This window comes from Lactuca virosa, chromosome 1 (genome assembly GCF_052849685.1).
Source record: "Lactuca virosa cultivar CGN04683 chromosome 1, Lactuca_virosa_CGN04683_v6, whole genome shotgun sequence".
In the NCBI taxonomy this organism is placed as follows: domain Eukaryota; kingdom Viridiplantae; phylum Streptophyta; class Magnoliopsida; order Asterales; family Asteraceae; genus Lactuca; species Lactuca virosa.
Genome location: NC_136426.1, coordinates 180,933,766 through 180,943,778, shown reverse-complemented (window position 1 = coordinate 180,943,778; position 10,013 = coordinate 180,933,766). Strand labels below are relative to the sequence as shown.

The 10,013-nt window shown below is 32.4% G+C and overlaps 1 long non-coding RNA gene across 1 annotated transcript; it reads right to left on the bottom strand.

Moving 5' to 3' along the window:
* Positions 1-27: 27 nt before the first annotated feature.
* On the bottom strand, positions 28-2,704 carry LOC145162251 (uncharacterized). Its single transcript, XR_013738985.1, has 3 exons — positions 2,221-2,704; positions 1,187-1,252; positions 28-228 (listed from the first exon to the last, which is right to left on the bottom strand). It is a non-coding gene; the product is annotated as an uncharacterized LOC145162251 (long non-coding RNA).
* Between the last annotated feature and the right edge of the window lie 7,309 nt (positions 2,705-10,013).

Below are 10,013 nucleotides of genomic sequence, written 5' to 3'. Positions count from 1 at the left end.
TATTTCTTATACTATAATATTCATAAATAATAAATAAGAAACCATTTTTATTTAGTAATCTATAAACAAAAAAGTACACGTATTTTATTCGATACAAAGTAAAAAATAAAAAACAAAAAAATGCTACAATAATTCAAAGCGTTTTCACGTCTTCATATCAAGATTTCTATATTTTCTTCAATGTATTGCTTTTCACCTCTTCAATATATTCCCCGTATTCTTCTAAATCTACAAGAAAATTAAGAAAAAATTGATTAATGCACAAACACTCACAAAAATACATGTGTGCATATAGACGTAATTCATATGTGATTCACTTGTGATTTACATGTGAATTACATATAATTCATATGTTATTCACTTGTGATTTACATCTGAATTACATATGATTCATATGTGAATGACATGTGATTTCCATGTGAATCATATGTAACTCATATGTGGTTCATTTGTGATTTACATGTGATCCATATGTGAATTACATGTTATTTACATGTGAATCACATGTAATTCATATGTGATTCACTTGTGAATTACATGTGATTCACGTGTGATTTACATGTGAATCACATGTAATTCATATCCGATTCACTTGTGATTTACATGTGATTCATATGTGAATTACATGTGAATCACATGTAATTCATATATGATTCACTTGTGATTTACATGTGAATTACATATGATTCATATGTGAATTACATGTGACTCATATATAATTTATATGTGATTCACTTATGATTTACATGTGATTTACATGTGAATCACATGTAATTCATATATGATTCACTTGTGATTTACATGTGATTCACATGTAATTTATATGTGTTTCACTTGTGATTTACATGTGAATTACATGTGATTCATATGTGAATTACATGTAATTCATATGTTATTTACATGTGGATCAGATCACACTTGTAGTCTTGCTTCCAATTAATTACTAAAATATTATGTAACAAAAAATTCACCAATTATAAATGTTCAAAATAAATATTATAGACATAATCCATAAATAAGGAAAAACATATGGGAAACCTTTGCAAAAGAGCTTTTATATTGTAAATTATTCTAACAAATGGTAGAAAAGATCATTTGGGATGCCCTGGTAAGCAGTTTTTAATACTTTGCTATCTAGAACCATAAGATACCAATGAAAAATATTCATGAATTAAGGTTAGCTAACCTTATGGTGCACTTAACAAAACATTAATTTCTTTGTATATATGTAATCCCCATTGCTCACTTTGAACTGATGTGATCCAATAAAAACAACTCATCAAACATAAAAAATACATATATTCATTTGACATGAATATAACCATAAACAAATAATCATAAACAATGTATATAGTTGATATTCTTCAATTCACCCAACAACTCTCATAGCAACAATGGGGGAGAATCCAATCTAGATGCGAAAAAAGGAAGCAAATTAAAATAAACTATATACTTAGAAAATTAAAATAAACTATATACTTAGAAAATATATAGTTAGTATCTTCCGGTGATGTTTCAAGAGTATGTATATGATACTCATCAGAAAGACTTGAATTATACAATCCATTAAACAATTATTATTAAATTTTAAGATCATTACAAAAACATAAGCAATATATAGATACAAACTTATAAATAATAATACCAGCTCTGGGATTCTAGGAAGAATGGTTTCTCTATACAACTCTAGGTCAATTCCTATATTTGACAGTGAACATATATATTCGTGCCAACCAGTAAAAACATGATGATAGGAAAAAAAACTAGTTGAGACATAAATACGAACACCTAATGTGCAAACCAAAAGCACACAACTTCAAATCAACTAAAAAGGCATAAATGCTTAACAAAAATGGATCAGATATAATCATAGCATAAATTAAGGGCATCCCGTAAGGGTTTCCTTTGCATTTTGAATGTAAGAAAGATAGAATACAAATAACATAGTTTTACAAAAGTAAAAGAAAAAAAAACAATGGACAACCCTTGCTAAACAGAGTGACCAAAAGCACACAACTTCAAATCAACTAAAGTCGGATGGAGGACAAATAAACCTACGGAAGATACAAAGGATAATAAGCAAATAATTAACAGATTAATGACCACGTTGTATATGCTTAAGAAAATAGAACCTAATTCAATCACCAATACTAATTCAGTTCAATCGCAAACAAAATCTACAGAGAGCGAAGAGTCAACATACTAAAGCATAAAATCTACCGGCGAACATGAAGAATCTGGCAGAGAGCGAAGAGTCAGAGTCAGAGAACTGTGACAGAGCTTGCTCTGATTCATTGATGCTACTGAAAAAGTAGGCGTTGTCACGACAGAGCACAAATAATGTGAGTGTTGTGGTTGTTAATCTTCACCGTATACATGTGAGTTCAATTTTAATGAAGAAGCTTTTCTCTCACATGACGATGGATACTCCATCGATCCACCACTGAACGACTTATGGCTTTGGCGATCCACAATTTAAATCGAAGATGAATACGAAAGGCGTTGATCTCTTGGTTGGTGGATTCGACATCGATGATCTGAAGATTAAGGACATCGGATTTGTAGTCGTCGTCAAGGGAGGCGATCGATGCAGATGTAAGAGAAATCGTCAAGGGAGGCGATCGATGCAGATGTAAGAGAAATTGAGGATCATACGCTAGAGAGAGAAAGAGATAGAGATAGAAAGTAATTTCGGGAATTTCTATAAACTGGTAAATTGAATTTTATTAATATTTTGGAATGATATTTTTTTATACCAGATTTACCTCTAAGGTGTATTGAAAAAAACCTAAACTGCCATTAAATTTAGTTATAATTACAAATATGCCACTTTTAATCTAAGCCATTAAATTTTTTAATCTAACGTTCCACCTTTAGTTCTCGGGTTCTCATGAAACTATGAGTTATATATATATATATATATATATATATATATATATATATATATAGGCTTAGGTTATAATGTTATTCTAAATATTGTGTGTATGATATATATATATATATATATATATATATATATATATATATATATATATATATATATATATATATATATATATATATATATATATATATAGGCTTAGGTTATAATGTTATTCTAAGTATTGTGTGTATGTAAGGCTAGTTTGTGGTCCAAGTATTTTTCCTAATTTAAAGTAATTGTTTTTAATAATAATAAAAAAAATTAATAATTTAAAACAATTTATTAAATAACAACGGATACCATTCCATCAAATTAGGAAATATATAGCTTTTTTTTGTAACAAATTAAGAAAATCCCCAAATTAACGTAAACAGTGGAAGCTACATTCGACTTTATCAGAGCTCATATTTTCTTACGGTTGTTTATAATCAAGAAAGAAGAAGCAATTTAATAGAAGGTATTACATTTGAGAATCGTTTTTTATATGAAAGTTGAATTTGGAAAACGATCAATAGGGTTTGTTTGTGATACAGTTTCTTGAAGAATGCGAGGAACAAGGTCGACTTCATTCAAGTCTAACTTCACGAACACGACAAAAACGACTTTAAATCTAGACGACGATGACGATTTCGTTTCCTCAACTCCAGGTATTAAGCGTAATGTCAACAAAATTAGAGTATTATGAAATGCATGTTTACGAAAAGTTGAGGGTTTTTCAAAGGGGTTATCGGTGACATAGTAGTTGGTTCGGTTTGTTGTCATGTTTTTTGTTAATTTTTTTTGGTATTTGAAACATATGTTGGGATATTATTCTTCTGGATTCAGTAAAATTCGAATGGAATATAGTTTAGTCTGTTAGATTTATTGTGGGTTTTGTTTTGGTATCAACGTAGACTACTATTTTAGTTTTAATAGTATGCTATGTTCCTTCATAATGTTAGTAGAAGTGAAATTGATTGTCTCTTTTCTATTCATGATCTCTGTTTAAGTTCTAATGGAATTTAACTTATTCTTGTAGAAGTTATATGTTTTGTTCTCCAAACATGATATTTTCATTCAGAAAGATTGTGAATATGAAGTTGTTTGGTTCTTAAATTCATTCAGAAAGATTGTATATATTTTTTGTTAATGAAATGTTTGTTTATGTTTGTATTCATGTGTTTTGGTGAACTACTAATTGAATAAAGGTTAATGTTGTAGAATTTTTTGGGTTAATTAGTTTCCAGCATCGTTACAATGCTTTGTTTTACAAGTATGATATGTTAATTAAGAATATTAGTAGAATGGCAAGTGAATATTATTTTATCATGTTAATTTAATGATTTGATGATGTTGTTTGTCATGCAGTGATTGCAGAAACAATAATAATTCCAAGTACAAGTATGAAAAAGAAGAAATTGTTGGGTTTTCTATGCATCAAATACACTCTAAAACTAGGTAGCGGAAAAATCGAAACAACGATATACCTAAGTGTACATGCATCCTATGGATCTATGGCTTCATGCTAATTACATCAACCCTAGAAAACTAAACATAAGGAAGAAAACATACCTTTTATGATGCCATGAATCTCCATTCTTGAGATCTTGAACCTCCATGAAGTTGCTTGGATGAAAGGACCCAAACCAGAATCCCTCTAATGGTATCATACCCAATGACACCAGAGTAGAATAAAATAACTAGGAAAGGGGTCAATTTACCAAACCCAAAGGGGTTAGAAATCGTCTCCATGGGAAGAGGAAGAAGGCTTGGCGAATACTTCAAGCCAAGGTGCAAGGAGGAATGAAATCCCTAAGGCCCTATTTATAGCCTTGGATGCCTCCTAGGGTTTTGTAGTCCTTCCCATGTGGTAGGGGAGCATAACCACGAAATTTCACTCCTTTCCCATGTGGGATGGAGGGAATTTCATCCAACCCTAATTCCATAAGGTTCTGGAACATTCCTGATTAACCAACTATCGATTAATGAACATTCAACCCTTTAATTAATTAAACTGTTAATTAATTCCCATAATATATTTCCAAAATATATTTCCTATTAGTTTCTAATTAATTATTAACCATAATAATTAATAAACCAATTTCTCCTTTATTTATTCTACTCAATTTGGGTCTTGAGGGCGACACAAAAGGACCCTGCTATTATTAGAAGTACTACCAATAGTTAATGACCTTGGACACTATTCCAACAGTCTCCCACTTGGACAAGTCATTAACTATACATGGTCTAATACTTCTCTAATAATCAACAGAGAGTTAGCCATTCAATGCAACTACCTAACTCTTGATCTAATCAAGATTCAGCCCTTAGATAAGTGATCAACTATCCCTTCGTTCTATGATATCTTTATGAATTAATGACATGGATAATGGTCAATCTCAAGAATTAAAGATTATGTTTCCCGATATTGATTTGTGACGACTGCATCTGACTACTAAATCGAACACATCAATTCCAGTCATGGCTCGGCGAAGCACTTTAGATGTCAACACCAAATCATCGAGGGGAACATAGATATCGCTTCTCCTATTAAGGCAGAAGGAACGAATAAACTTCGACTACATAGTTTTTGTCTATTTCATCATGTCATACATGGACATACCCTTTATAACTACCAGTTACGGTTAGCGTTGGAGTAGACCATTGCATAACATAATCATAAAGCAAAACCCCACATGTATCTAGGTTTGAAGAATAGAAGATATTATCGTCTTAGAATTACTCGTGACTGAATCCATGAAGTAATCTCTAAGCATGGGTTGGTCCAATACTTAAATCTCTATTAAGCACTCATGAGTGTTAGCACAATCACTATGCTATGTCCAATCATTATGGACAATCCACTAATACTCATGATAGTCTTGAATCACTACTTACTTCCAAGAGTATGACCGACTGTGGACGTTTGATTAAATTAATACTCGAGAAGTGGGTTCCAAACATGCAAAAGTGAGAACGCAGTGATAGGCTAATTGAAATGACCGAAATCCATCATATATTAAGATCACCACTTAATAATCGCCGAATCAAATTAAAACTTATACCACTTAAAGTTCTTGATTTTAAAATAAGCCAAACTAAGAGTGTTTAAGCCAATTCATTTTCAAATCTAATGCCTCTCGACTTTGTCTGACTATCAGACTTGGTCTGTGACATTGGCTTATGGAATGGACGATAAGATTCTCTTTCGATATTAATCATTGACTATGATGTCTTTACATTTGACTCACTATCAAATGTGTTGGTACTTACTGAGTATGTGTAATGTGAGCTTGTATGACTTGGGATCCATACTCGAGGTAAGTTCACCCAAAGTCACAAGAAACTTCATAATGACCATCAATGATTGAATTTCAACAAAGATGTCATTAATGAATCTATTTCAGCTACATTGTCTTCTTTGGAATGTATGCAACCGCAACATACTCTAAGTTTGCAAAATCCACTATGGTGTAATACTTGGTACTCTTCCAAGCTAAAACTTCACCATTCAGAGAAGCACAAAATCCGACTACAAACAAAATCGCCTTTATTAGTATGGAACTTAGCATCAGTGTAACTCTTACAATGATCTCTTCCATACTATCAGGATGATCTTTTCTTTTGTCCTCCAAGGACACTTAAGAATGTTCTTGATCTTGATTCATTGATTCTTGCCAAATTGATATAATCAAACTTGGCATGCTCAAGGCATACGAGTCATTAGATCTAGTACATGTCATGGCATTTATGATTGATCCCATAGCAAAAGCATGTGGGACACGAATCATTTGCTATAGCTTAATAGTAGAACCAGGACATTAGCATCGCTCAATGTCATGCAATATTTCATGTACTTTGGCTTAATCAAACGAATCACTTAGATCTATCTCCATAGATCCTTATTATGTACGTGTGTTCTATCTCCCATGTATATCATAGCGAAACAATTCTCATACCAAGCCAAGCTTTTACACTTGCTAAGTTAGAATATAGTTTCATTATCTATGTACAATACAAGGATGACTATAGTGCTCCCACTAGCACTGACATATACATGGCATATCTATGTTTCTCGAAATTCAAACTCCTTCAACATTCTCATTGAAACAAAGAATCCAATTACTCCCACTGGCTTTGACATATATATGGCTTATCTTTATTTCTCTAAATTCAAACTCTTTGAACTTTCTCATTGAAATAATGATCCATATTGCGAGATGCTTATTTCGGTCCATAAATGAACTTGTTAAGCTTACACATCCTTCACAACCTATCTTGGTTTGATTATCTGTTTGTTCCTATCCATGATTGTCTCTACTTGAATATCCACTTGCACTTAAGGGCTAAGGTTAAGTGCTTGATCTACCAAATAACAACATACATGGATTGAATATCGCTTTTCAATTCCTCCTTCTATGTTGTAGCCTTTAGGGCCTACCATAGCTTCCAATAGCTGGTACAATCTGATTGCTATCTACCAACGACTCATATACCTTAGTAATATAAACTCTTATATAACTAAGTTCATGATCTCTTCTATTAGATCTATAAGGAAAAATGGAAATATGTCAGTTTCCTTAATAGCTCTTTCAATTCCAAATTGAATGCTATGTCCAACTTTAGGCTCTTCGTTGGTTGACTCTCAAATATTATCAAGAGCAATGTGGCTCCCACTATCTCTTTTGGAAAACAGCTTCCTCTCTTGGAAGACTGCCCTTCGAGCAACATACACTTTGTTCTCATAAGGATTCTTAAAGAATTATCCAAAATGCTTTATGGGTTCTCCAACGAGGACAACATATCTCTATTCAAAGTCCTAGATTGTTGAGCGCTTCACGACAAGTGTAAGCCTCATAATCGTAGACTTCCATATATGGCAGTGAGGATAGAATCCCACTTCACATCAGTGTTGCAATACTCGGCCTACTCGGCCGAGTACTCGACTGATTACTCGGAATCGGTCCTCCACCGAGGCGAGTAATGTGAACTCGGCAAAAAAACTCGGATTAAGTCCAAATCGGTCAAACATCGGTCAACATCTCTCTAACTTGGGCCTACTCGGTATTACTCAGGCCTACTCGGTCAAACTCGACCAACTTGGTCAAAATCGGTCAAACTCGGTCAAATGGTCAAATTTGTCATAAAAAGAGAAAAAAATCAAAAATTTCAAGATTAATATGTATAATACACTTAATGATTTATTATTTAACACACACATGTGATTATTACTACATATATATCTTAAATTTTCAGTAATTATTTATGAAGTGAGACGTTTGTGTGTATTTCAGTTTTTATGTATTCACATGTATCTAATTTTGTTATATATTTCAATCAAATTATAATTTTAACTTATGATTTTGACATATATAATTTTCCTAAAAATATTTCTACATAAATTACCAAATCCGAGTACTCCCCGAGTACTCCCGAGTACTCGCTACTCCCCAGTCGGCCGAGCAGGTACCGAGTAGCAAGTTCTATAACCTTGATTCACATATAATAGAGTGTTTCAAGAACCTAATTAGTTGGCACAAGACCAAAGGACTTCTAGTAACACTATTTATGGTACAATCCATGAATTGTTAGCAAACATAGTGCGACTCATCTAGTAAAAAATCAATTATCGATTTGTTTCTCTATCCAACTAACACTTCCTAGTGGTAGTGTTTTGGGTGGAGATAGATTGTGAAACTCTTTTACGATCACTTAGATGATCCATAAAGTTTGGACTGAGATTCTCACTATGAGTGTCTCATCCTATTGCCCAGTTGATTCTCAACATCACTTTATGAGAGCTCTGAACACCTGAAAGGTTCCAGACTCACATTCATACGAAGTTGGTCTTACCATGTATCGTGGTTGATCTGAATGGTCAATTAGTGCAAACTAATTCCAATAGATATTGACATCACCCAGTGATGACTATCTTGATAAACAAGATTTGCATTTATCATAAGACTCAAGGTCAAATGATATCCAAAATCCGATGCAACTGGATACTTGGTAATACATTTCTCATTTATGTGTCCAAGATTATGATGCCACAAATACATTTCACCCATACCTTTGGATGTATTTGACGCAATATGTATTGTGATTAGTCTGAACGATCCATTCACAATAATACACCTTATTCAAATATTTGAATCAATTTTGAACTATTGTTACTATAGTAGTTTCATAGATTTCATGACTTTCTTTTAACATGTTAGAATGCTCTACATTTAAATAAGTCAGAACTATCTCATGAATCATAATACAAACAATTTCATTTATAATACCATAGACTAAATATTCGAAAAGAGTTGTCTTTTGATCCTATGAATGTGGAAAGGGCTTGGCATTCATGATCAAATTACCTTCTCCATGTTTTGGTCTTCTTACATCATTTTAGTCACTTCACATTCTTGCAAATGTCAGTACTAATCCTTAGCAAAATACTCAAGGCTTAGAAGTAATGTTCTGATGGCATTATAAATCCATATATTTGATTGAATACTAAACATGGAAGAACAAATTATCTTTTGATCCTATGGAAAGTAGCATGGGCTCATGATCCATGATCAAATTTAACTTCTTCATGTTTCAGTCCTTTCACCTCAAATATACATTCATGCAAGTTTGCTTTCTTAGTCCTTTTCTTGTTAAGGAAACGAGTAGCTATTAGAACATGTCTTAGAATAAACCTTCTTTTGTCTTAGGTATTAGGGCCTAGATTAGGTATACTAATCGCCTTTTAAACCATGGGCAAATGGCTTTCTTCTTCTTGACACTTCTATTAATGATAGTAAAATATGGGAGTATTTTGAAGTATGAGTTTCTATGATTGGCCATATTAGTTTCAAAAGGAAACCTCAACATGTTACACAACTCCTTAATGGATATTCCAAGTTGTTCATATCAAAATCAAAATGAATTGATTATATGTACATATCAGCTTGATGACTAACCTTAGTCAACTTCTAACTCAAGGAAGTTCCATTTTACTTCAATATGTCATTTTACAACGTACATTTGACAATTGCTCTTTCTAACAATTAGAATGCAATGTTTGAAGTAACCTAGGAAGAGCTTTAACAAAGGAATTATCTTTCCTTTCGTTTAT